Consider the following 27855-nt stretch of genomic DNA (forward strand, 5'->3'; position numbering starts at 1 on the left):
TATACTCCTAACCCTTTTATTTTTTATTTTGAAACAGTCTCACTAAGTTGCTGGCCTCAAACTGTCATCCTCCTGTCTCAGCCACCCATGTACTGGGATTACAGGCATATGCCACCACACCCAGCTAGAACAACTCCAGTGCACATTTTATTTATTTGTTTTAAAATGTTTTCTCCTATATTAAATTAAAGTCCTATAATATGAAGTTTAGCCCTAGTTATGGGGAGCCAGTCTCATTCCAAAATCACATTTCTTTGGTTCAAATTTCAGTGCTTGCACTTATGCAGCATGGCCATCTGCTCGTAACTTCAAAAATAAATATAGAGAACATTGTTTCTAAGGACCTGGAGGCTAAAATACAGGCCTGGTCATCATTATGTTTACAGATGATACTAACGGAAAGAAGGGCAGGGTAGGAATTCCAAATAGGAATAGATGGCAGGGTAGAGGCCTGGAGAGAACATCTTAATTGCAAAATAAATGATGAGGAAGGACTGGCTTTGTGTGCTCATAACTAGATTAGGATCAGGACTCACTGGGATGGGAGAAATTAAGATGGTGTATATTTCAGGGACAAAGCATTCTGGGCCCAATTCAAATCCCTTGCAAAGATTTTTAGTCAGTTCACTATTACTTGCCCCCACCAGAAAAACAGACCCATTCTGGGATTTGTATAGTATGGATGTGACTGGTGTAGGCCGTGCTATCCTGGGTCTGCATAAAAGGGAATGCAAAAAGGATCCTCTGGGTCCCCTCTTGCCCTTCCCCTTTCCCACCCAGTCTTCCCACATGTCCGTCCACTTCTATTTCCTACTGTGTTTTCCCTGTGTCCTCTTCTGTCCTCTCATTGCCATCACCATCGTGAAGCAGCTCTCTCTCCAGGCTCTCTGCCTCCACTCTTGACTCTATATGACTGTTATCCACAGCCCACTAGAGTCATCCTCGTAAATCTTAGATATGACCAGAGCAGCTCTTTGTTAAACCCCATCCTGACCGCCCATTGCTCCGGGACTCTTCTGTGGTGGTCTACACACTCTGTCTGACATGGCCCCTGACTAGCTCTCTTGTCCCATTAAAAATCACTCCAGCCGGGCATGGTGGCGCATGCTTGTAATCCCCGTGCTTGGGAGGCAGAGACAGGAGGATCACGCAGGTTTGAAGCCAGTCTTGCTGGCTAAGAGACCCTGTTTCCAAATAAAAATATAAACTAGGTCTGGGAGTGTAGCCCAGAGGTAGAAGGGTTTCCAGGAACCCCTGTACCACCCCCCAAAAAATCACTCCAGTGCCTCACAGTATCTAGTCTCCTCTCTGTTCTGTGACTCTTCCTGACCCCCTCCCTTCTAAGCTCCCTGCAGAAAACAGTGCTCCCCCTGGTTCCTCTCAGGCACCTAGTTCTCATCCTGCAGGCGTCTGCTTAAATGCCCTTCCCTAGAGATCTGTCTTAAAAAAAAAAAAAAGCCACTGTCCTAGGATTGCCATTCCCATGATCTATAGTCAATACCTGACAAATCTGGTTACTTATTGCTATTTGTGTCTGTCTGAGATCAACTCTGAACTCTGTGAGAGCAGGAGGCCCTGCCTGTTTCCTTTAAAACTCTTTTCCCAGAACCTACCACAGTGTTGGCACAAGGCTGGCACTCAGTAAATATTTGTTCAATAACTAAATCTCTCTTCTATCTCATGTCCACTGAAAGTGCCCAGCATACTTGGAAACTGGACCTCTGAATCTAATGGTCATTCCTAGGAAGGTTACCTGTAGTCACAGAGCTGACCAGTGTATCTGGATAGTAAAATTAGTTAGCCACAGTTTTAAGCTATCAAGTTGCTTATCTGAGGCTCTTCAGAGGTGGGACAGTTGTATATGCCCATGTGATCTCTGAACCTCCTATTTTAGCAGAGGTAGCTTTGAAAAGACAAGTTTTTCTTCGGTGTACTTCCCACATGCAATACTACGCCTTGGAGAATGCCTCTGAATTTCGTATTACCTACATTCTCAGTAAGGTGGCTTTAACATCTGTTTTCTAGATCCCCAGTGACGATGAAGAGCACAATTAAAGGCTCCCCTCCTTGAAGCCTCCCGGCAGGCATCTGAGCTCAGCTCAGAGCCACTCGTCATCCTCCCGCCTTGGCCTCCCACCAGCTTTCAGTTCGTTTGACTGGCTTACATTCAAACACACTTCAGTTTTGAAAGCCGAGCTTTAAAATTCAAGATGCTTACATTCTCTGAGTCATGTTATTTTATCAGAAAATACGATGCAAGTTTTAGAGGGCATTTCCGGAGGCAGAGCCTGAATTCCAGAAAAGAGTGGAGAGCAAGAGGATGGCTTGGACTTTGATCAGCACTCAATTCCCAGGCCACATGGTGATTCCATCAGTGCAGCTAAGTGTGTGCAGATCAAACCACGAGAGCCAGTGGAGAACAGACACCCAATTAGTTATAGTAACCTTTGACTGGTAAGTGAAAAGAAAGAACGACGGAAATATGGACACCCAGAGTGAATTTCAGGACCAAATCACTCTGAGTTTCCTATCTGATGCATCAGCCGGAAGGGCAGCCCTCCTGAGAGATGAGCTGCGCATTCATTAGAACACGGGGAACCAAGTGGTTGGGAAGCCATGGCCCCAAATGGGCTTTACAGTTACTGTGAATTAAAAAGGAAGGTCATATATTTTTTTTAAGAGAAAAACCCATATAAAGCTGACAGCTCTACCCCACTCACAGCAAATCCCAGTCATCTCCAGCCAAACCACTCTGTTTTCCTGACAGACTTGCACAGTGGGAAAGCACTGTGAAAAATCAGTGGTAATAACCGCAAACCACTTACGGTACACCCTGGGCGCAATCATGATGTTTTGGGGGTCATTTGGGGCAGTGTAGGTCACCTTCAATTTTCAAAAGTGTGCATACACACACATGAATATATCAAACTCTACTCAACCAGTATGTATGCAGTAACAACCTCATGAAGATAAATGAGATAAATTTTCTATTTTCCTCTTTAAATTTTTATTTTGAAACTTGTGAGTTATTGGCCTTAGTAACACTATTATCCAGTTAATATTTGCTGTGTCAAAATAGGCTAACAGGACTGGCTGTGATATCAGTACTTGGGAGGCTGAGACAGGAAGATTGCAGATTCAAGGCCAGCAGCACATGATGGTTTAGTAACACCTTGTTACAAAATAAAAAATAAAATAGGGCGGGAAGTATAGCTCAGAGGTAGAGTACCCCTGGGTTCAACCTCTAGTACTGCAAAACAAAAACAAAAATACCCCAAAATAAAATAAAACAAAACAAAAACAAGCAACAACAGAAATAGACTAACAGGGACAAAAACTTTTCTTTTCCAGTTAAATCTGCAAATATTGCTAGTGATATCTATCAACATATAAAATACTCTGCTAAGTTTGGATACGGTTTGTCCCCCAAAGGATCATGTGCTAGAGGCTTGGTCCCCAGTGTTGTGGTCTTGAGGTGGTGGAGCCTTTAAGGGATGGCTTTAATGAAAGGTTACAATAAGCCATGGGGCCTCTCCTTCATGAGTGGATTACTGCTGCTTTCAGGAGGGGGCCAGGTCTCTTGTGACTGGATTAGTGCTCAAGAGAGCAGCTTGTTATAAAGAAAGGCCACTGCAGACGCTTGGTCCTTTCTGCATGTGGCTGGAGTTTTCCCCACTTCTCTGCCATGTTGTGATGCAGCCTGCGCCAGGATGCTGATCCCCTGCTGATACCCGGTCACCAGAAATGTAAGCCAAATCAACATTTTACTTAATATGTTACCCATCCTTAGGTATTTTGCTATAGAAATACAAAATGAACACACATGCACTTTTCTTAATCAATAATTCTACTTTCAGTTATTTTTCCTGCAGGTTGTAAAAATACACAAAAACATCTTTATCCATCATCCTCAGCTGAATGTGGCTGGAGACAAGCACATAACCACAGAGACAGATTTCCCTTAAATAGCATCTCCACTTCAAGTGTGCTGTTAATACATCGCTAATCTCTGGATATTTCTTTCTTTATCAAGCTTATTTTTTTAACTCTGAGATTATGATTTTGTCTAGATCTTTTCTCTCCAAACCTCTTCTTCAATCATTTCCTTTCCTCTCAGCCAATGACTGCCTTACACAGGGGCAGAAGCCATGGTTTGGGAGCTCCTTCACTGCCCCCTGCATGGCTGCCTCTGTAGCTTTCTCTCTCTCCTCTCATACAAGTGTAAGTACTGTTTCTTTTAAGTGAGGTTAGGCTCTGTGCCTGTCATCTCTCATCCTGTTTTTCTCCTGCATTGACACTCCTCTTATTTTCATCAAGATTTAGATATACCAGCACAGTTCTATTTTGGGCCAAGCATCTCCTTTGAGCTCAGACTGTGCAGGCTTGATATTGCACATGTATGTCTCATAAACACCTCAGACTTTACATGTTCAAAGTGAACTCCCAATTCATCCTTTCCCTACACATTTACTCTCCTCCTATCTTCACCCTGATAGGAAATGCCTCTACCATTTGTTAGTTCCCACATCCATTCCTGTTATGCATGTCACCTTTTCCCCTCTAAGTATATCTTGAAATGGACCATCTCTGTTTATAGCGATATCCTTGCCCACACCATCCATTATTATCATGGCTGGACTACTGAGATGGTTTCCTGCTTTTATATTGCTTATTCCATTCTACCTATCCTTTCCCATCTCCATTCCCATCTGTTTTCCACAGGGTAGCTGAGTAAGCTTTAGTATATGTAATCATATTACTCTTGATTAAAATTCTTCAGTGGTTTCCCCAAAAAACCCGAACTCCTTACAAGATCTCATCTGATTGGCTCCCCCTCTCTCCAGTGTCATTTCATGTTACTTTCTCTCATCTGTCATCTTTCAGCCACACTGGCCACTTTTAAGTTCCTTGAAAATGCCAAGTGCTTTCTCACTTAGGGATCTTCACATGCTGTTCCCCATGCCTAGAATACCCTCCCATCCTTTTGTCCACTCCTCAAAGCATCCTTTTATGACTCTGCTATCCAGGTACTATTCCCTATTATATTCCCATGACACTTCATTTCCTTGATAGCACTTATCACAAAGTGTAATCATGTTTCCTTCCTTCTTTACTGTGTATATTTCTACTCATTAACTGTAAGCTCCACAAGGCAAGGATCTGTACTCAGCTCTGTTTACCTCGCCCTTCCCACAGTATGTCACATGCAGAAGGAAATCAATAATACTGATAAATAGTTGGACAAATGAATGAATAAGTAAATGCAAACCTATTTGCTATCGTAAGCAATATAAAATTTAAAAATAATAATAACTAATAATAAACTAAAATTTATTAAAAGCAAAAGGTTATGTAAATCATGACATAGCCTTAGGCTACTAAGAGATGTATCTATTTAAACAGGTATAGAAAACTTTCCAAGATCTATTAAGCGAAAAAGAAAACTGTAGAACACAGTAATTTTAAAAGGGCTATGCCACATAGAAATAGCGATACAGTGTTCTGCTATGGAATGTGTAGATGACTGAAGTCATCTCTAGGGCCGTTGGCATAGGTTTCCTGTATCCTCACCAATGGCCAGGGCTTTGACTGGAAAAATATGCAGCCCGAATTGGTGCCCACTGGCTTCTTTTGGTTTCCCTCTGGCTGTCCCATTTGGATTTATAGGCAGATATAATGGAGAAGTGTATGTCTGTGGGTGTGGGCTTTTTCTTGCTCAGTGGTCCTAAACCCAATCAGATTTACCTTAGTTCACTTGTGTGTCCCCTCCCTCACTTGGAGGCCTCTCAAACATTAGCATACATAAAAGATCACACGGAGGTTTTATTGAAATCCAGATTTCTGAGTGCCATCCCCACAGATTCTGGTTCAGTAAAAGTAGGTTGGTCCTGAGAACTTGCACTTTAACAAGCTTCTCAGGGATGCTGACGGTCTGGTGTGCTGCTTTAAGAATTGTTACTTTAGTGGCATAACCTGAACTTTCTTCAAGTGCCAGTGATCCTGTGGTGTCAAGAGATCATATAGCATATAGGAAAGCATCCATCTCCTTTCTGAGCTCTTAATTCACAGGCCTTTGATTTGGCTTCCTGCAAAGCTCTCAGAATCCTCTGCTTGGAGAGGCAGTGAGTGGCTGTTTGGAAAGTCTGTGTCTCAGACAGACTCCAGGGTTCCAGCTACTCACCTTGTAGTGTGTACACAGTGTCCCATACCTAACCTCTGGCAGGATGTGGGAGTGTTGGATGTAGAACAGAATGTGTCTCTGCATCGTCATCCCCTCCCCAGCATCATGCCCCCTGCTCCAAGGTGACCTCCTGGAGAGAACTGGGGAGTGAGTAAAGCTACTAAAAGGAAAGAGTCTGGCCCTTTCTTCCCCCAATACTGAGTATATGCTCAGTGCCAGACACTGCACTGTGGAAGTTAGGGGAAACAAATGTGGAAAACTCCATTCCCACCCTCCAACAGTTTAGACCTCAGTGAAAGGTATAGATACCCAAGTGGCCATCTAGAAGATCAAAAGCAAATAGGTGCTAAAATGCAAGTACCAGGAGCACATGGGGAGGAGCAGTGAGTTCTGCCTGGAGAAATTGGAGAACACTCTAAAAAGAGGGCACCATCTATGTGGCCAGGAAGAGAAATGAAAAGAACAACGAGTCTACATTTGGGTAACAGAAAATACTGGATTTTCCCCTTAAGTACGGCTCCCTCCTGTACTGTAGGAGTTGCGGAGGGAAAATGGGGAAAGAGTATGTTTCCCAGCTTTTACTTAGTGTCAGCAAGAGCATTGTATCTTTGCAACTGCAGCTCTGCTTTCCAGGAGTATTTGCCAATTTCCTAACTTCGTAGTCATTGCTATGACTTGTTTTGCTCTTGGCGTGGTATCTGAACAACTTTAGTGTGCATGCATGATAATGTGGGGGGTTCATGACTAGTACTCATAGTTTACAAAGAGTCTTTCTAATGAAAGATGCGGTTTTCCACATGTAGAGAAACCATCTTGCATATCTTGTCCATCTACCTGTACCCACACTTCAGCCTCACCAGACAAGTGGGCTTTTTTTTTTTTTAAACTCGACCCTTGGATGTAAGACATGAAACAATTGTTTGGCTGAACTATCTAAAGTGAGAGTGTAACATAACCTTTGGGTAACTCTGAACTTCTACCCTACTATCTGATACCTATTATGTTACTATTAGCATTTTGCTTTGTCTCTTTGTTCTTCAATTTTCCTCAGCCATAACTAGGAATAATACTACTACCCAAACTTGCAGGATTGTAAGAACTGAATGAGTTAATTCAGATAAGCACTCAATAATTATTAGGTTTATTCATTGACATTTAAACCAAATGTATTTTAGGTGAATTATCTCTAGATGACTCTTATTTCTATTTTATATGCCTTTAATTCAAAACTTTTTATCTGGTTTTCATAAGGGTCCTTTTAAAGACAGACTATATTATATACAGTGTTTGCTTGTTCAGTAAGACAGATCCCTAATCTATCTCTAGGGCTAAGCAGCTTGGTAGGTATATGAGAGCTTGGGGGGAAAAAACTTCTCCTTTTTCTTATATGTTGGGAGTCTTTAGTATTTATTCATTATATCCCCGAAATGGTTATTAGGTACAGAGCTTCAAAAATGAGAAGATACAGCAGATCCCAAGGAAAAATTCACAACACAACTGGCCACAAACTGCCTCTTGCCTAGAGGGAGTGTGGAACAGTAATTTCACAGATTCTTGGGGCAGCCTGGGTCTGGATTCTGCCTCCTCTTTGTGATCGTGGACATGCACCTGAGCCACTCTTTGCCTCATTTTACTTATTTGAGAAAATTGAGATATAAAAGTGTCTACATGAAGGGAGTGTCGAGAGGATTACATACTATATTTTGGGTAAAGCATTATTAGTATAGTTCTTGGTGCATAATAAATACTCAATATTAGCTCTTAAGCATAATGGAAAGGTCAGACTGGAGTCCGAAATGGCAGTTTAAGTCCAAGTGTGTCTCTAAGAATCCAAGAGCCATAGTTTCCTTCTCTATAAAATAAAGAAATAGGAGAGGATGATCTCAAAAGATTCTTACCAGTGTAACTGGCTGATTTTAGCCTATCATCTTTCCATTCAGAGGTAGACAACAAAATCAATCACTCTCTCTTTCTCTAGATCCTGGAAAAGCTTCCCTTTGTTTTCTACTTTGACCTTCATTGCTCCTGTTTATTGATTCTCAGGGATTTATTCTATTTTATGGGACAGAGTTCACTGCTATTTCAGCAGATGCTCTGGGCTTACTCTATCTCCCTGCTATCTTGCTGCCCACTGAAGATCAAGAACAAGGTATGCTCCTTCTTTGAACTTTGACATTCTTAGTTGTAGGGAACTAGATGACCTATATGGTCCCTTCTAATTCCCCTATTCCATGAGTCTGTGGATCTTAACTGGTACCCTTTTTAGCTGATGTTTGCCTTTGATTGCTACAAAGCTGGATGCACTCAGGGGAAGTATGGGCAACAAAAATTTCAGCCAGTGAGTCAGGGCTGCAAATTAAGCATCTGTGATGTCAAGAAGCATCACCATAATTTGAGTTTCAAATAGTGTAAAGTAGAATTTTATAGAAGATGGGATTTTGGAAGAATTTATGGGAGTCACAATGGGACATTCTGAAGATATAATAATACCTTAATACAAAGTTTCCTGGCTTTCTTTTGAGTCACTGGAACACAGTGTTTATGTTTCGTAATGTTAATCACATGCAATTCTTCTAAATCTGGGATCTAATGGATGCAAAAATTGGTCCAAATGTCAATTTTAAACATATGTTTTTTATATTGAATAGACCTATATGGTTCCAAACACCAGTTAACTCTTTGATGAAGTTTGGGTCTGATTTTTTTTTCAGAGATGGTTCTAATTGGTATTCAAGATGGGGAGAAATTCTTAGATCATTTCAGCAATGGGGCCAGCAGAGGAATTATAAGACTACTTCCCAAAGCAAGGCATGAAGGCCTGGGATAGCTCAGCGAATACTACTCATGAGGAATGGAGGGAGTTAGGAAGCTGTCCAGCAGACTTTGGTAGGATCTGGAAATTTGAAAATTGGACAGAACAATGAAAGCCAATGTGAGAACGTGGGGACTTTAAATGCAGATGGAGAACATACTGATTTTGTTGGTCATTAATAGTCATTTTGAATTTCAAAATGACCATTTTCATTTTTTTCTAATGATGTGAAACAGTTTCACTTGGTCCTCAGAGAGCAATTAACCAGACTTTTTGTTGGTGTCCAACAATTATGCTTGTTGTTTTGTCTGAAGGAAAAGAGGCTGGAAGATGACTTAGCCTTTAGGACACAAAGAAATTTATACTTTAAAAATAACATAAATAAGGGTTAGACAGAAGGCTTTAAATGCCAGGACATCACAATGACAAGAACTAGCAAAAGCTATGCCACTGAGGGATAGGTGGCATCTGCTCTGGAGCTCTGACAACTACCACCTGTTTATCCTGCCAAGAGATTCAGGATGGTTTGATTCTTAAAATTCCTTCCTATTTGATATTTAAAATATCACTGCCATGACTCAGAACCATTTGGATATTTAAATTGGAATTACCTTTTGAGCCAGTAAATGTCATGGAAGAAATCCACTTCATAGTCATAACCTAGGACTTTTTTTTTTTACCCCAAGTAAAATTTCCCAGGTTAATTATCCAATCTATTCATTAATATTGGCTCCAGATAACTTTTGGATAATCTAAACATCCAATCCACCACCAAGTGATACCAGTTGATGATAGAGTACCAAAGAATGTGCCATAAACTCAGAAAGCAATTTCTAAAGAGATGTTTCCTAGATATTTTGAGCAAAGTCAGTAAAAGAACTACAGTCTTAAGTGACTTTTTTTTTTTAAAGTGAATTCCCTTTGCTGGGTATAAAAGTTTGGAAATGTTTGATAAAAATCTAGCATGTTACCTCCTTAGTTTCATATGTGAGATTATTTATCCCTACCAACCCTCTGCCCACTCTTAGATGCTAGAGTGCACATATAATGGTTTATTGGAAGAGTTCAACTTGGTGAGGATCAATAGAAAACAACTTTGTGCTTTTTAAGAAACCATTGCCTTTCAAACCCACTTTCTTATCCCTAATATCTCAAAGCAGATTTATTACTTAAGTTTCTTAGATGTTAATAAGCATTTTCATTTCAAATTTTAGCAAGTCCAGCCAATCTTACATCAAAACTTATCTTTTTATCCAATTTAATTAATATGCTGACTAATTTTGGCTTAATACCATCAGAAATTTGCAGTAGGTAAGGGCATATACATGTATTTGTTTGTTTTATATTTAATACTCTTCCCTGCCAATTCCGGAAGGAGCAAAGGGATGTCAGAAAGGCAACATGGGGACAAAAATGCCTTATTGACTGGCATTGTTGCAACTGGCGTTGGTTCACTCTGCCAACCATGGCCCCTTCTCCTGGAGGACATTTTTGTGGGTTCTTACAGTACTTTGCTACTGAGGATCTCTGGCATACTATTTTGTTTTGTTTTGCTGTGCTGCAGACCAACCTGGGGCCTCCTGCATGCTGAGGAAGTGCTCTACCACTGAGCACTTATTCCCAGATTTGTATTGCTTAGGTACCTCCAGAGTGATAACCAACCTACATTTATATGTTAAGTCACCCCAGCAAGTGGTAAAAACCTGGGAATTAAATATGTCTTTTATTCCTCTTGGAGACATCAGATTTCTGGTAAGGCTAAAAGAGTCAACTAGATTTTATTATTTATTTATTTATTTATTTATTTATTTATTTATTTATTTATTTTTGGTGGTACTGGGGTTCCTGGAAGCCCTTTGACCTCCGGGCTATACTCCCAGACCTATTTTATATTTTTGAAACAGGGTCTCTTACGCCAGCGCGGCTGGCTTCGAACCTGCGCAATCCTCCTGTCTCCGCCTCCCAAGAGCGGGGATTACAAGCGTGCGCCACCATGCCCGGCTCAACCAGATTTTAAAATGTAGCTTAGGCAAGGTCTGTCAAGACACTTTGCCACCCTGGCTAGGGCTTCTCTCCTTATCTCTTCTCAGACTCTGAGTTGTTCCAAAGGCTTTTCTCCAGCTTAGCCCTTTCAAAATATTATATGCTAAGCCATTCTTATACACTGACCTGATGTCTAAGACAGGAAAACCTGGCCTAATCAAATATATAACCTCTCTATGTCAATCCCAACAGGCGACATGTGCCTATGCACACGAAGATAGCATCTCTATATGGGAGCCACATCTTCATTTAGACTGGGAAGGATAGGTCTCCAGGACTCTAATTAATCACCTCTTGGAGGGGTCCCTTTACTGTTTTTCTCTCTATGTCCACAGCAATAAAAGTGCCCAGGATTGCTAGATGGACCCATTGAATGTGAGTTAAGCCCTGCCCATAGAAGGAAAATCTTGAATTTTAACATCAAGCCAAACCTGTGTGGAGATGTCAGCCCCCAGGCTGCCTCCCTTAAGAACTAGGTCATTTTTCCTGCCAAAGGTCACTTTACTTCTGGCTAAACTAACCAATCAGGCATCACAGTGTAGGGAAAAGACAACGTGGGGCTGATTTTCCTAATGGAGACTTGGTCTTGGTTTCCCTAATTTTGCCCTCCATGGGACTTTTTCTTTTGGTTTCACTACTCCTCTTTTCCCTTTGCCCTGGTCTCCTAAACTTGCTAATGAATTTGTTTCCTTCAAGCTCCCGCCTATCAAACTTCAGATGAGAAGTAGGCCAAACTACCAACCCCTCTGCAATTGACGCCAACTCCTATGAGGACCTGTGGACTCACCTGCCCTCCCATGACATGTTTGATCTCAACAGGTCCTGCTCTGAATAGAAAGCAAGAGTGAGAGGTCCTGGAGTGTCGACATCCCTGTCTAGCTTGAACAGGTATAGAAGATGAACCATAGTCTCTGTTCCCTAAATGATTAAGGATCTCTATCTCTTGAGGGGAAATGTCAGGTAGTTAGGTTAGAGATGAGCAAGGCTGGGAAAGAATTGGGACAGAGGATCTGGCCAGCCCTCATGCGAGGAGATAAGGAGATTCGCCAACCAGCTGCAATTGCCATTTTGGGTCCCCTCCACCCCAGTTTCACACAGGCCCCTGAGGGGGTGAGTTTCCCACATGGTTGAAGCGTCACAGGTGCACCAGGCTGTGGTGTGCGAAGAAATAGTTTCCTCCCACAAATGCATATACACGAGGAGGAAGGCTTCCAGAGTAAATAAACCCCACCAGCAAACTTGCCACTGTTTTCCTACTTCCAGAAATGAACCATTCTAGACACTTTTTCTGGAATGTACTCATTCACCACAGCCTTCTCTCAAACCTACTCCCACTTCCCGAAATAAACTTCTCATAGTCCCTAAATAAAAAGGTCAGGTGGAAACCACTGAAGTGATGTCAAAGAGTCAGCATTTTGATGTGAACAAAGACTACTGATCATCCTTCCTACTGAACCATTTAGGCAGAGTTAAATAGAGATGAATTTGCAATCTAGAGATAGAGATAAAGGGAAAAAGCAAAGTTCATCATTAAACATCAGGAAGTGAAGTTTAGCATGGGGTTCAAAGTCAGGTTTTCTCTCCAGGGTCAAGAAAAACAGTCAAATGAGGCAAGCAAAAGCATTATTGCACTGAATCAGCAGATCAGGGCTGAGGAATTTGCTCATTAATAGGGAGAAGACCCATGGCTTCACATGCCTGAGAACAGTTGCACTTTCACTCAAGCTCACACATACACAAGAGCTTTATGGGTTCTGGGACTGCAGGAGGAACTGGGGTTGCAGCAATTCACATAATAGGGTTTACCCAGAGAAAATCAAACCACGTTCAAGGGATTAGAATAAATTCAGTTTGGCTAGAGAACAGAAGAAGGATGGAAAATATAGGGGTTGGAGATGTAAGTAATGGCCAAATCATGCAGGTTCTTGTGGACCATTTTAAGGAATCTGGATCTTATTCCAAAGGCAATTAATCAAGGGATTTAAGAAGATGTTAATGAACACTATGTTTTAGAAAATAGATTAAAGAGACAAATAGCAGAAGAACAGAAACAAATTGAAGAGGCTTGGGGAATGAGATGAAGGGATAAATTAAACTGGGTAGACAGTGGTACTATTTGTTTAGATATGGACATCAGAGGAGATTCACACTAAAGGTAAGAGAATGGAGAGGTGGGGAATGAGGATGGTGAGCTCACTCTACACATGCTGGTAGAAATACCAAAGCAGAATTTACAGAAGAAAGCAAGGGAAGAAGAAATAAATGAGTAAAACATGAATTTGTGAGTGACAAACAAATATATAATATTTGGATATTTGTGAGTGGATAAGATTACGTGTAGAATAAGAAAATAAATAGGCCTAGGGAAAAACACTGAAGAATACAGAGGAAGAAGAGCTTACAAAAGGAAATGAAGAGTGAACAGAGAGGCAAAAGCCAAAAAATAATGGCGACTTGAAGTCAGGTACTTTTATCTTCCCCCTCCAATGGACTTTCATCATTTTCCCATGGGTCCAGGAATTATTATGGAAATGGATTTATGAATATTTGCATTAATTTCTTGGGCAAGTAGAAGCAAACAAGTAGAAGCCAGGCGTGGTGGCGCACGCTTGTAATCCCCGCGCTTTGGAGGCGGAGACAGGAGGATCACACTGGTTCGGAGCCAGCCATGCTGGCTTAAGAGACCCTGTTTCCAAATAAAAAAATATAAAATAGGTCTGGGAGTGTAGCCTGGAGGTAGAAGGGCTTCCAGGAACCCCAGTACCACCCAAACAAACAAGCAAACAAACAAGGCAGAGTATTTCCTGGGCTATGTAATGTCCCTAAGCATATCTCATTAAGAAGGACTAGGGCACAACTGGCGTGGAGGTACACACCTATAATCCCAGTACTTCAGAGGCGGAGACAAGAGGATCACAAGTTTGAGGCTAGCCTCAGCAACTTAGAGAGATGCCACATAAAAATAAAAAAAATATAAAGGGCTGGGGTGTAGCTCAGTGGTAGAGTGCCTCTGAGTTCAATCTTCAGTACTGCAAAAGCAAACAAACAAAACAAAACAAAATAACAACAGTGTTTTTGACCTTGGCTATAAAATGGAATCCTCTGGGGGACCTTTAAAAATACTAATAGATGGCTTCTATCCTCTCTCCCCTGATTATTATGTAATGGCCTAGACTGCTGGGTGTTAAAAGCTCCCCAGGTGATTCTAAATATGTAGCCAAGGTTGAGAAGAATTGACACAGATACTTCTTAATTAAGGTAGCTTTGATTTTGCATCAGTATTTCCTGATAAAGAACATACATTAGTCTCTAGAGAACTACTCTGTTTAGCTTAATGGAAAAAATAAAAAGCTTGAGGGAGTTCTTGAGGGATACATGTGAATGGAGGCCTGGGCACACTCATTTGTGGGGCTACTGAAGAAACTAGTGTGGCCGCAGAAGAAGAGCGATGTCAAGTAATCTGACACACGTTGTCTAAGCTGGCCCCAGGTGGCCAGCAGCATAGACTTGGATCTCTAGTAGCAACGCTGAACGCAGGACCAAAATACTCTTCTCCAGAATTACCCATTATATGGGAAAACCATCAGTGACGGCTTCATAGTGAGCCCAGGAGAATGTTAAAGAGGTTGAGACCTGTTTGGGACCTCTCCTTTCAAACCATTTTATCAACAAGTCAACCCCATTACATTAAAGTCTGGTAAGTGGAAGGCTTGATGCTTGCTCTTCCTTAAAAGGCATGTTAAGAAACCAGTAAATGTGATCCTATTTTTAACATTTATTCTTAATATCAGAAGAGTGTGGGTGGAAAGCTACAGTGACTTTCCACTGACCTCTCTCTTATCCCCTCTGTATTTTTTCCTTTTCCCTGGCTCACTCTATATCACACCTTCCTGCTCCATCCGTTCCCAATACTTCCTTCTCTTTCTCTCAACATAGGTCTTTCAGTTTCTTGGTACTTTGCCTTTTAACCTCCAAACCCATTTCTGGTTTTCTCCCCCCTGAGGTACACCTTTCTTAGCTCTGCCCCCTGCCATTCTCCCTGTCCACTTCAACATCCTCCCTTGATCTTCAAGGGAAAGCATTATGACAGAAAAAGCCATTGGGTAGAGAAGTATGAAATCTAGGTTTTAGGCTCTTCCCTGTCAGTGTCAGTTGCATTACCTGGGATAACCACTTACATATTTTCAGCTTTGGTTTCCTTATAGGAGAATAGATTGGTGTAGACCACTGTTTTTCAACCTTGACTGCATAGGGAATTAAAAATAAAAATTCCAGTGGAAGAATACTATTGCAGACCAGAAAAACAAAATGTGCTGGTGGAACTATTGCCAGGTTCACTTTCTCTGGCCAGGGAGGTATAAGGTATAAGGAAACTACTCCTGGGTCCTTCGATATTCAATCTCATCTTCTTTTATGACTATAGAAAATCTGACTCTATTTTGGGGAAACTTTTCAATTCCATAATTTAAGGTTCTAGGTTTTTAAGTTTAAGTGAAAATAAATAGGAATGAACATATAGTACTAAGCAGAGAAGGAATCTGAAAAGATTGGCTGGAAGTCACATTTAATTAAATCACATCAATAATGACCTGCACAAGGTAAAAATAGATGTGTTCAGAGAAAATATTAGAGAGAGAAGGAAAAGCTCAAAGCTAAGTACCAATTAAAATGTTAAAATAAATAAAAAGATAAACTTGTCAAATAAACCACAACAACTTCAGTGTTATAGAACTGTGGAATAGAGAAGAACTGTTAGGAATCAACTAGACCAACTCAGCAGATTTCAGAGGATGCCCGCAGATCTGTGGGGGATCCTCAAGACTCTTTCAGGGGTTCTTTAAGCTCAAAACCATTTCACGCAACACCAGGAGGTTGTTTGCTTCATTTGCTCTATTGGCATCTGGGCTAATGTTCCCAGGCTCTAGGTTTTTAAAGTTTGAGTGAAAATAAATGGGACTGAAAATGGTGGAAAATGGTATAAAAAGCAATGAAGGGTGGAACTGCTGGAGGCTGAGTTGAGGCCCTGTCACCCAGCTGCACTAGCGTCATCGGGTTCTCCACTGCCGCACGCCTGCAGGAAACAAAACTGCGGTCACTTCAGAATGTTCTCGATAAAGTGGCACACCAAAATTTATTTTCTTAATTTTGATTCCTGAGTCACTTCTCTTTACTACTGTAGCTGACAAAACAGGAAGTACACATGGGCACTCCTCGTGCTTTGAAGTACAATGGCTTTCCTGAGGAGCACTGATGCTGCATTTGAGTTGCAAGCTACATAGCTGCTCTCTTCATGGAACACCATTTTTACCTTCCTTCCTTCCTTCCTCTACTGACAAACTATGATTATTCAGGCAAACATCTCCATAATTAAGGAAGTGAGCTTGTCACTTTAAGGAGAACAACTGACACTATTTGTTGCCATAAAATTTCAAGCTTTCAAGTGAAAATTAGAATTTTGAAAAATTCTATCTACTTTTGTGAGTTGTACAGTTTCCTGATAATGATTTTTTCTGATGAGATTGGGGGTAATTTAATGAAGTCTTGACATTTTATAATAAAATTATACAACATTCAGAAGATCCATATAACTTGGTGGGCTAGTATTTTCCAAATAGCAAATGGATGATGTTATTATATGGGTAAAAAGCCATTCAAATAATAAGAAAAAGCAGTATATTTTAATTTTAGAGTAATGATAGTTCATTGTTAGGGTTTTGGATTCTACATTGAAATTAACTGTTGAAAAATCACTACAGAGTTTTGATGTAGTATCAAACAAGAAAATCTGAATTATCTAAAGGGGCTACTAAATATTCCTCCCTTTTTCAATTATGTATCTGTGTAAGTACAGCTTTTTTTCCATATAGTTCAACAAAAACAACATATTGCAACAAATTGAATGCAGAAGCAGATGAGAATTCAGCTGTCATCTGTTAAGCCAGACACTAAAGAGATTTTCAAAAATGTACAACAACATCTCTCTTCTCAATATTTTTTTTGTTTTGGGAAATACAGCTATTTTTCATAAGATGTATTATTTATTTTAACATACAATGGAGTTTACTGTTATTTTTGAATGAGTTAATACATAAGTATTTAAATTTTTTTTTTTTCTTTTGGTGGTACTGGGGTTCCTGGAAGCCCTTCTACCTCCGGGCTACACTCCCAGACCTATTTTTTTTTACATTTTTATTTTGGAAACAGGGTCTCCTAAGCCAGCGCACGCAGCTGGCTTCAAACCTGTGCGGTCCTCCTGTCTCAGCCTCCCAAGCGCGGGGATTACAAGCGTGCGCCACCACGCTCGGCTTAAGTATTTAATTTTTTAAAGTTATCTATAATAAATATTGTCATATCTTTGGGTTCTTCAGTAATAATTACTACTATACTTCAATAAGAGTGTAGTAAAGGGGACCTAAGACCAAAATATCAGATCTGCTGTTCTAGTGTGATGGGGAGAGGACAGGGAGTTTATCTGTTTAGTCTTACCCCTCACACTCAGACCTGAGGGTCTAGCACAGCTGTGTGCTATATATGAGCTTCATGGCAGAGAGAAGAAACAAACCCACTAAAGAGGCAGTCAGGCGATTCTTTTATTCTTTGATTCACTACATTTTTATTGTTCTAGACACTCAGAATATGATAGTGAGGAAAACAAAATTCCCAATCTGTAGAATTTCATTCTTGGACTTGATGTTTTAGTTGCAATCCTATTCTAAACTACTGTGTAACTTAGATAAATACTCTTTATAGCGTTTGACTTTGCCCCATGTAAAATGGGTCATTCAGAAAGAATTATGTCTAAAATTGGCCAATTTATTTGATTATATGCCCTTGGATGGGTTTCTATAGATAATCCTACCGGTTTCACCTCACCAACTCATCATTCATTCGGTATCACTTTAAGCACTGTTTCCTCGGGGAGGTTTCCCTGACCCTCTAGTTAGTAGTCCTTGTGGCACTTGGTTATACTAGACTCTCCTCTTCAGGATACTCATTGACATAGATTGCTTGTTCAGTGTGTGTTTTCCCTACTGGACGGTGAACTCCTTGAAGTCAGAAACTGGGTGTGCCTTCTCAATTTACTGGACCTGTGGGACAGCAGGTGCTCAACAGATACTCTCAAAGATGTCTTACCTGGCCACCATATGCAAAACTTAACCTTTTTTTCTCAAATAATTCCGAACCACCCATCCTACTTGATTATCTATCCTTAGTATTTATCTCTATATAACATACTTTAAAAAAAATCTTACTTCACATGTTGATTTTCTATGGTGAGAGGTTAAGGAGGTCTATAATAATGAAAATTCTACAAGGGCTAGAATAATTTCTTCGGTTTAATATGTATTCCCACTAACCAAAAGAGTGCCAGGAACATAGAAAGAAATCAATAATTTTTGTTGAATAAGTTAATAAATTTGTTGCTTGAATAAGTCATCAGTGGCAGAACACGTACATTGAACTATTCTGTAAGCAGTAGCATTTGATTTGAATTTATTCATACACAGGCTTTCTCCTAGTTTCTCTGCTACATAAAAATATACATTTGTGTGACTTTTAAACAGGTCATGAGCGAAGTCTGTCATCTGTAAATGATGTGACATAAATTGGCCCATGTAGCAAAGGGCTTATGACCTTGACCGTCACTGGACCGTAAAGATATAGTAGGCCAAATGCAATTATGGTTGGCTTGACTGCCCTCTAAAACCATTTACAAATGTGTCTTAAACACATTTTTGAGAAAATCAAGAGCATATGAATAAAGTGAAAGAATTTTTTTAAAAGACATCATGGATAGACAATAGCATCCAAAAGGTCTTGGAGCAATAAACCAAAGATATAAAACATAAACTTCTTCAAGAGCATATAAATAATCCAAATAGATAATGTTTGCTCTCTGAAAATATAGTTTGCAAGATGGAGGGAAAGTTAAACAGCAAGAAAATCAAGTAAACAAAAGCAACTAACCCACAGCACATTAAAACTTATAATCCAGTTAGGAAACAGCAAGTTTGAAATACATAGCCATTTCAAATGCATCCACCATGACATAATTGGATTCTAGATGGAAAAAGGAAATATAAGGATAATTAAAATTAAGGTTGTGTGAATTTAAGAAATACATTATAAAGTGTATCAAATTAAAAAGGAGAAGCAAATATAATTTGAGGAAGAGAAGCAGTTGTTTTTTAAAAGTAATCTTTACTTAGGACTCAGATGACTTCATTAGGTAAAGAATTATTCATTAGTTTTCTTTCATATAATTAAAACCACGAAATATTAATGTAATAATTTGGTGTGTTTATCCTTACAGTTGGAAAAATAATTTTCTACTTTTCAATTATAATTAAAGGGCCTTAACATAAATGACATATATTCTATAATAATATTTTTATAGTGTGATGGTAAGATTTAATTGTTAAACTTTAGTCTTTCAAAGTTAATTTAATTTTTTTCCTCAGAAATGTGCTGCATCTGTCAAATTTTGAATAACACAGGAGCATTATGTTTATTGAAAAATTGCAATTATTTTCACAAATTACTTAAGTAAAAATTACAGGGAAGATATTGAAATTGACTTGTTTTTGTATAAGCAGTTACTTAAATTCAGAATTAAATTATGCCTAATTCCCAAAAGTTGGGCAAGGGGTCTCTCTCTCCCACAGTAATTCAATTTAAAGACTTATTAAGAACTTAGGAGACTGTAAGCATTGGAAATTCAGATATCAACAACATATAGTCCTTGTTTTCCAAAGCTGATGCTCTCACAGGGGAGTAAGAATATAATGACAGCTGTCATTTAATAAGAGGACAATGCATTATGGCCATAGAGAAGGACATATTAACCGCTTCTAATTGCTCTTATAATACCATGGCTATAATCTCGATCCTCTGATAACTTAATGAATGATTTTAGATGAAAAAAAGTATATTGTTAATAACACACTGGCAAATTCCCTTTCCCCTCTACTTTCTTGTATAATGTCAGAGAATCAGAGATGAATACTTATTCTCAAACTTCAGCAAGGCGGGGGGCAAGAACTCCTTAAACACTGACAAGCATACCACGGTATAAATGCCACTTGAGTACACTGCAAAGCTGAGATATCAGGCCTACTCCCCTCGCTTAATTCTACATATAAGTGTGCTGGCACCTGAAGTCATATAAAAAGGATAAAGAAGAATCAACACACTAACTGTGATAGCATATTTTTGTCATGGTGGAAGGCAAGGATCCAGAGATTAAAGCTTTTCATTTATCTTTGACTAGATCACTATTGAATTCCCAGATGACCTCTGTTCCCATAGAGATGCCTTTTGCTGTCTTATAGTAGATACTCTCAAATTCTATTTTCCTACAAAGTTTTATTTATTTATTTTTGCTGAAGAAATGCATTTTGTTTTTTTAATTTATTTTTTATGTTTATGTGGGACATATTAAAAATGGCATACATTCAGACTGTGCTTGGTAACCCCCCCCCCACTTCTCCTTCCCCCCTCCCAACGAGTGTCCAGGCCTACAAAGTTTTAGGCCATCTCATATGAGCGTCTTATTCTTCCTTTCTAGTTAACCTCTAATTAGAGTAGAAATTGAAAAATAAAGTTAGCTAGACGGGCGTGGTGGTGCACACTTGTAATCCCCGCACTTGGGAGGCGGAGACAAGAGGATCATGCAGGTTTGAAGCCAGCCGCACTGGCTTAGGGACCCTGTTTCCAAAAAAGAAAGGTCTGGGAGTCTATCCCGGAGGTAGACGGGTTTCCAGGAACCCCGGTACCACCATAAATAAATAAATAAATAAATAAATAAATAAATAAATAAAAATAAAGTTACCTGGAATTAAATCTTGCTTGCATATAACTTATTGGTTTGAGATCCTAGAAAAGTTGTTTAAAAGTCTGAACCTTGGTTTTTTCATTTGTAAAATTAGGAAAATAACAGTATTTACCTTACAAAGTTGTTGACAAAATTAAATACTTTTAAACTACATAGACTAATTCTGGCTACTTATCAAAGGTATAAAATAATATATAAAGTTATAGCTATAATTTTATGCCTTCATTGCTGAGAATGAAATGTCTTAAGTTCTTTTTCCTCTGGCCTCACTCAGAAGTTGATTCCTTGGCATCTTTTATTTCCATTAAGTCTATTCCCTCACTACTTCAAAATTCTGTTTAAAAATCCTGTTTCCTTATTCCTGCCCGTGGCCCTGCCTGGCAAAACTGACAAAATTCTTGAAAAAATATCTACAACTCTTGCCTCTTTTTGAAATCTCCCACCCACTAGTTGCATCTTATTCGTCTGATGCAACTGTCCCTTCTCAAGACTTGTGAGGTTTTTTTTTTTTTTTTTTTTTTTTTTACCAAATGTAAGCACTTTTCTTGATTGTTCTTCTATACTTTTGATTTAAACATTGGCATTTCAACACTGGCCAACAACCTTCTTAGAATTCTCTCCATTTGTGGCTCTCAGAGTGTTTGCTCTCTCTTCCTCCCTCTGTTATTTGTGGTCTTTTCTCAAGGTGTTCTCAGCCTGCTTCTGCCCGATCTATTCACAGCAACTTCATCTTCTCCCACAGCTCAGCCCCCTTCTGACATCCAAATCAGTCTACAGTAAAATCTACACACGAGGATTCCCAGCTGAACAGAGGTCATTTGCACCTGCATTTCTATCTGTGCTTAAAAACTCAGCTTGTCCAAGTCTAAACATTTTTCCTTCTGAAGGACATTTTCTTACTTATTTCTGTCAGAGCCACCTCTCCTCATAGCATTCCCCCTCTCTCTAAGTTCCTGTCATGCTTCTTTTCATTCCTTTAAAATGCCACTTTCTATCAGCCTGTGTTATTTTTTCTTTGGTACTGGAATAGGACCCAGGGGTAGTCTATCTCTGAGATATACCCCAATCCTTTTTATTTTGAAACAGGGTCTTGCTGAATTGCTGCAGCTGGTCTTGAATCTATGATCCTCCTGCCTCGGCCTCCTGAGTGCTGGGATCACAGGCTTGTGCCACCATGCCTGGCTTTAGCCTGTGTTACTTTTACTGAAAGCTTCCTTTCTTCCCAGCCAAGCCAACTTCTACTAAAATGTTACTTTATAAGGCAAGCCTGTAAGTCCTTCCCATCTTTATTAATGCTTTCTCATTAATAAGGATTTATTTAAAACTACTTAAAACATATATATGTATATATATACATACATATATACATACATATACATATATACACATACACATATGTATGTATGTGTGTGTGTATGTATGCATATATATATATATATGTGTGTGTGTGTGTGTGTGTGTGTGTGTGTGTGTGTGTGTGTAGTACTAGGGCTGGAACCCAGGGGCATTCTACCTTTGAATGCTTTCGAATTCTATCTGCACCCCTAGCTCTATTTTTTTAGTCTTCTTATTTTTGAAATAGGGTCTCACTGAGTTGCAAAGGGCCTTGCTAAATAGCTGAGGCTGTCTGTGAACCGCAATCCTCTTGTCTCAGCCTCCTGAATGCTGGGATTACAAGTGTGTGCCACCATGCTCAGCTATATATATTTTTAATCTGTGATTATTTGTAAAACATCCATCTGATCTCCAAATACAAGCTCCATGATACAGGGACCAGTTAGTTTTGATCCCAGTTGTATCTCTAGAACCTGGCTATGGTGCACCTTTAGTAACTATTCATTGAAGAAAAAAAACAATAAATAAATTCAAAGGCATAAAACAGAAGAGTAATTTTGAAGAACTACCAATACACTGGGCCCTCCATATCCAAAGTTCCACATCCACAGATTCCAAATGTGGGCTGAAAATATTTGGGGGAAAAATGGGTCTCTACTGAACATTCATAGACATTTTTACTTGTTATTATTCTCTAAACAATATAGTGTAACAACTATTTACATAGCATTTATGTGATATTAGGTATTATATATAACCTGGAGATATTTAAAGTGTATAGGAGGACGTGTGTAGGTTGTATGCAAATACTATGCCATTTTACATAAGGAATTTGAAACATCCATGGGTTTTATCTGTGGATCCTGAGGGATGACTATGGTTTTGTGCCTGAAGCATAACAGAGATTAAGTGAAGGCATGAGAAGGAGGAAGCAGTGAGAAGCTGAAGAGGTTATGGTGGGTCGGCTCAGGGCAGGCCGTATCAGCCTGTTATGAAGCTTGTTCTTTATCCTGCCAGTGGGAGTGGGTCCACTAAGTTCAATCAGGAAAATAAGCCAATTAGATGTATTCTTTAGGAAGATTACTTTGACAAGAGTGCTGCAGAAAAGAGAGATTAGGGAGGGCACATGACTCTCCAGATGAGAGAGAGTGAACTTAGTCTTGGTGTCTGGCTTGTTTGTAGTGAACATCTGCTGGTTTTGCCTGCCTAACACCAACTCCCATTTCCTCTGACAACAGCATATCCATTTTCCTTTTGGAAAAGTATCACCTGCTCAGACTGTTGAGACTATCAATAGAGATGCCCTGCCCTCTCACCAAGGGGCAGGGGTATAATCCAAGCTAAGCCAATCAAACATTCTCTCTGTGATTTGAACTGACACAAAGACTGGAGCTAGTCCATCTTAGTCATGGCCTCTGAGGAAACTGTTAATTAGTGACTGCTCCCTGGGTTCCTACAAATATCCAATTTTCTACCCTTTCTTGATTGCTTAGCTTTTTAAAATAGTCTGTATATTATCAATATCTTTCCAATAAACTCATTTTTTCTTATTTTTTAAAAAAATGTTATTGGTGCATTATATTCATACATCATATTGGGGTAAATAAACTCATTTTTTCACTTCCATTAGCTAGAGTTAGTTTTTCTTGCCTACAGCCAAAGAACCCTAAACAGATACAGCACTATATCATAAACTTGCCTGAATATAAACATGATCTAAGGTGCTTGTTACAAACACATATTTCTGGATCTTATCCCAATCCAAATCACTGAATCACAAACCCAAAGGGAAGGGCCTTGGAACTTTTACTCTTATGACATTTTCTTTAGTAAGTTTTTAGAGACAGGAAAATGTATCAACACTTAACTAGGGCAAGGGTAATGGGAAAAGAAAAAAGAATAAATTGATAGACATTATGATACATTGGATGTGGTGAATGAGGGAGAGAGACTGACTTGAGTGATGTTGGAGGGTGATGCTCTGGCATGAGGGGAATCATGTTCATAGGGATCAATGAGCTTGGTCTTGGGGATATACTGACTTTTAGATAATGCAGGATGTTCAAGGAAAAATGTGTTAGTAACTTTTTTTGGCCATTTACTAGATGTGTGTTGTTGGGCAAGTAACTTAGCTTCTCCATACAATGGAGATAGTAAGAATAATATCTATTCATAGGGTTTTTATGGTACATAATATAAAATACTTAGAACTGTAACTGGCCATGTGATAGGTACCATGTATGTGTTAAGGGAATTTGTGAATCAAAGTTGGATATGAGGGTCTTTATTTTGGGAGAGATTCTGTAAGGAGGTTAAGACCTGTGAGTTTTGACCCTAGAGGGAATGTTTAAAATGGAAGTGAACGATCAAAGAATGTATGTTGTATATAAAACCCAGCAGAACCCCATGTCATGGGCCTTTTCTCTTATTTCAACGTATTAAATTCTTCAATTACCACATTTAATCAATTGTACAATGACTTTTCCCCACATTCTCACATTTCTGAAAGAAAGATGTCTCTTACCATCAATGATATGTCATAGTTTAGTTATCAGAATTCTTTCTTTTTTAGTGGTGTATGAACAATGGTGTAATTTTCAACTGATGGCATCTTAGACTTGATGACACAAATGAGGGGTGTGATCTCTCTTCTTTGAACGTCTAAGACTTTCCAAATGAGCCTCTAGTCTGTGCTATGTTAGAGTTGCCACCAACTACTAGACTGCAAGGTCCCCGAGGGTCAAGAAATCCTAACCCTCCTTTTTATTTCCTAGGGAAACATTAAGTAGTTCTGACTGCAGAAGGACCTCAATAAAACTGCTTGCATTTAACTGAATTTCAAACAGGATATAAATTATTTATAGAGTCTCTGATTTTTGCAATTAGCATTATTGCTGTTCCCATCTTTTGGTTAATTTGACATGCATGAATGCACAATCATCTGTAGATGACTAATGTTACACCTGACTCAAAGGGAGAATCTATCATTTGAATTCCTCATGTAGCTGATTACATGAACTAGTCCAAGAAAACTTATTTCCAGCACTTCTGGGAATATTTAAGAAAGTACCAGGAATCTTACTGCAAAGTTATATTGACAATAGAAAACAATGCTCACACACTTATTTTTTAACTGTGCAATTGCAGCAGTGCTGATCTCTCTCTGGGTGATCCTAGTTTGCACTGCGTTCTTTCTACCTGTTAATGAAATGCCATTCCTTCCCCTGGTTTACATGTGGGACTTTGAGTGGCTGTTACTTGTGTATGTAGTCTTTCAGGGTCGGCTGCGTGCTCAGATGTGCACCATTACCGAGGTTCTCAGCTCCTCCCCAGCCTACCTTCTACATAGAACACACTTCAAGCCTTGGCAGTGGCTAGGCAAATCCCTTCCAGCTGAACCTTCCACCACCCATCTCTCCATCCCTTCTGGCCATACCATCCCATTGTGTAAGACCTGATCTCACTTCTCACCTTCTGGATCACCTGAGGTCATTAGCTTCTCCTCTTTTCCAAGGCCACAGGTTGCTGAAGCCTCTTCAGTGTCATGATAGGAAAGAGGAACTTAATTGCTGTCATGTTATTTTGTTTCTCTTTTTTCCCTATGGCTTTTCCCATGTTTGGTTGAGGAATTGCTTTCCATCCCCATTGGGACTTCTTTTCTCCTGCCGGATAGACAAAATGTCTGCTGATCAGTCCTGTTTCTTTTAATCATACAATCTGGCATCATGGTCTTGTTCACTGAATACTTTCACCTCTACCCTCTCACCAAGAATCCAAGGGTACTTTGAGTACTCCTAGTGTTAATAAATAGGGTTGTAAGCATGCAACGATTTCTACGGGGATATGTGGCTCTTTAGTCTCATCTATTTTTCTCTATACTTTTGAGATATTTGCTGTGCTCGCCAAGACAGACCCACACTGTCCACCAAGCCTTCTCTTTCAGCATCCTATCTACTGCTTCCTCTGAGGCTTTCAGCCGAAAATTTATTCCCTCCGTTTTGTCCATTGAAATCCAGCTCATGTATCTAGTCCTGACAGGAGTATCGCCTCCTTTAGAAAGTCTTTAAGTCTCTTCCTGAAAAGAATTCTCCTTCTACATTTTTCTACAGGATAGTCCTTCTATTTCTGTATATGTGCTAAGTTTACTGTATCTTGAATAATGATTTATACTTAAATATCTAACTCTCCATAAAATTCTAAGTTCTTTGTGATCAGGGATCCATTATTCCTTACATCACCCCCAGCAGTGCTTAGGAATGTTTATTAGGTGAATGACTACATTAGGACAGAGAATTTGTTTACAAAAATAAAAATATCATAAAAGAAAGAAGTAATCCAAAAGGGTAAATTGAATACCTAGAAACCCTTACAATTTTGAATCCTCTCAAAGTAACAGGGAAGTCTGTAAATTGTAGAAAAAAGCATATTGGTGGAATTAACAATTGAGGTATCTGTCTTGCTCTAGCCTTAAGTGGCCACATTTTCCCTCTGGCTTAATTTTCTCATTGCTGAGATGTGGGGGTTGTTCTAGAGTAGAATTTCCCAAGGCTTAATCTTTGAAATATCTGTACAATACCTGTGCTTTATTTGCTTGATAGTTTTCTTTAAATCTCCCTAGGCCTCACATTACTACCAACTTTAGCTGAAACCTACTTAGATCAGGATATATATGAAACTGTGGTTTTATTGTAGTAGCTATAATTTTTTTGGTAACTCAAATTAGATAAATATAACAATTAAAGTGACAAAAGTCTGTGTGATATTAAAATAACTTCCTGTGTAGCTAATGGCATATGGGCCATGCTTTGGGAAATACTGCCCTAAACTCCCTTGAAGTCCCTTCCAGTCCTAAGGGTTCTAAAGTCGTCCTGGGGGAAAGTTATGCCCCAACTTGAACCATTTAGGAAAACACATTAAATTAATCTTTAATAGGAATGATTCAGCTTTAGCCCTGGGGATCTGAAGGTAACTTAATAAGCCTTCCAGCACCTCTAATGACTGGGATTCCACCTTCTTTATGCCTCCCCTCTGAGTGTGGTGCTGTTTGCACATTTTGCTTTTTCTGCGGTCTCCGCTTTCCTGCAGGGCCCTGTATGTGTTTGCCAGCCCAGATCTCCCCTCTGAGGGCTGTTTATGTTTGCACACTCGGCTTGTCCCGTGGACTTGTCTAACTAAACTCTCCTTTGAGGGCTGTATATTTTGGCTCAGTCTGGCTCTCTAAGGAGTTCTTTTGACCATTAACACCTCTTGTCTTGAAGTTAAACCAAAGACTTTGCTACTCTTGCCTTAAGCAAGTCCACACTATTCTGTTTTTAACTATTATTCTGTGAATTTCTGTTTATCTTCATATTTTCTACAATGAACAGAGATAAAGTTTAAAATAAAAGCCTATAAAGTTTAGCTTTTAAAAATATAAAGAGATAATCTGATCACAGATGATGGAATAAAGCCATTTAAACTTTATTCTTCTCTTTCAAATTCATTTGACAACAACAAGAAGAAGAATAAGCAGCATTAAGAAGGCCCATTGTCAATGAGAAAGGAAACAGTCACGATACCAAGCACCAAAATTCAAAAGCAGACTTACCAAGTGTTAGGCTTTTCTGCTTAGTAGAATAAAGAGTCTTGGAAAGTGTCACAGCCTTGAAA

General features: G+C 39.4%; 1 protein-coding gene and 1 long non-coding RNA gene across 4 annotated transcripts in view; one reads left to right on the plus strand and one right to left on the minus strand.

Annotated features, from left to right (window-relative positions):
* The window catches only part of HPSE2 (heparanase 2 (inactive)), a gene marked incomplete at both ends in the record, with an annotated part of 666883 nt that overhangs the window by 54568 nt on the left and 584460 nt on the right, over nucleotides 1-27855 (minus strand). The gene's annotated exons all lie outside the window — the stretch shown is intronic.
* The window catches only part of LOC308262059, a 39371-nt gene continuing 19828 nt past the window's right edge, over nucleotides 8313-27855 (plus strand). Inside the window, exons 1-2 of the long non-coding RNA XR_013961688.1 lie at nucleotides 8313-8330; nucleotides 11856-11924. This is a non-coding gene — a long non-coding RNA (uncharacterized lncRNA). The remainder of the gene's footprint in view (nucleotides 8331-11855; nucleotides 11925-27855) is intronic.

The sequence above is a fragment of the Muscardinus avellanarius genome (assembly GCF_963383645.1).
Source record: "Muscardinus avellanarius genome assembly, chromosome: 4".
Taxonomy (NCBI): Eukaryota; Metazoa; Chordata; class Mammalia; order Rodentia; family Gliridae; genus Muscardinus; species Muscardinus avellanarius.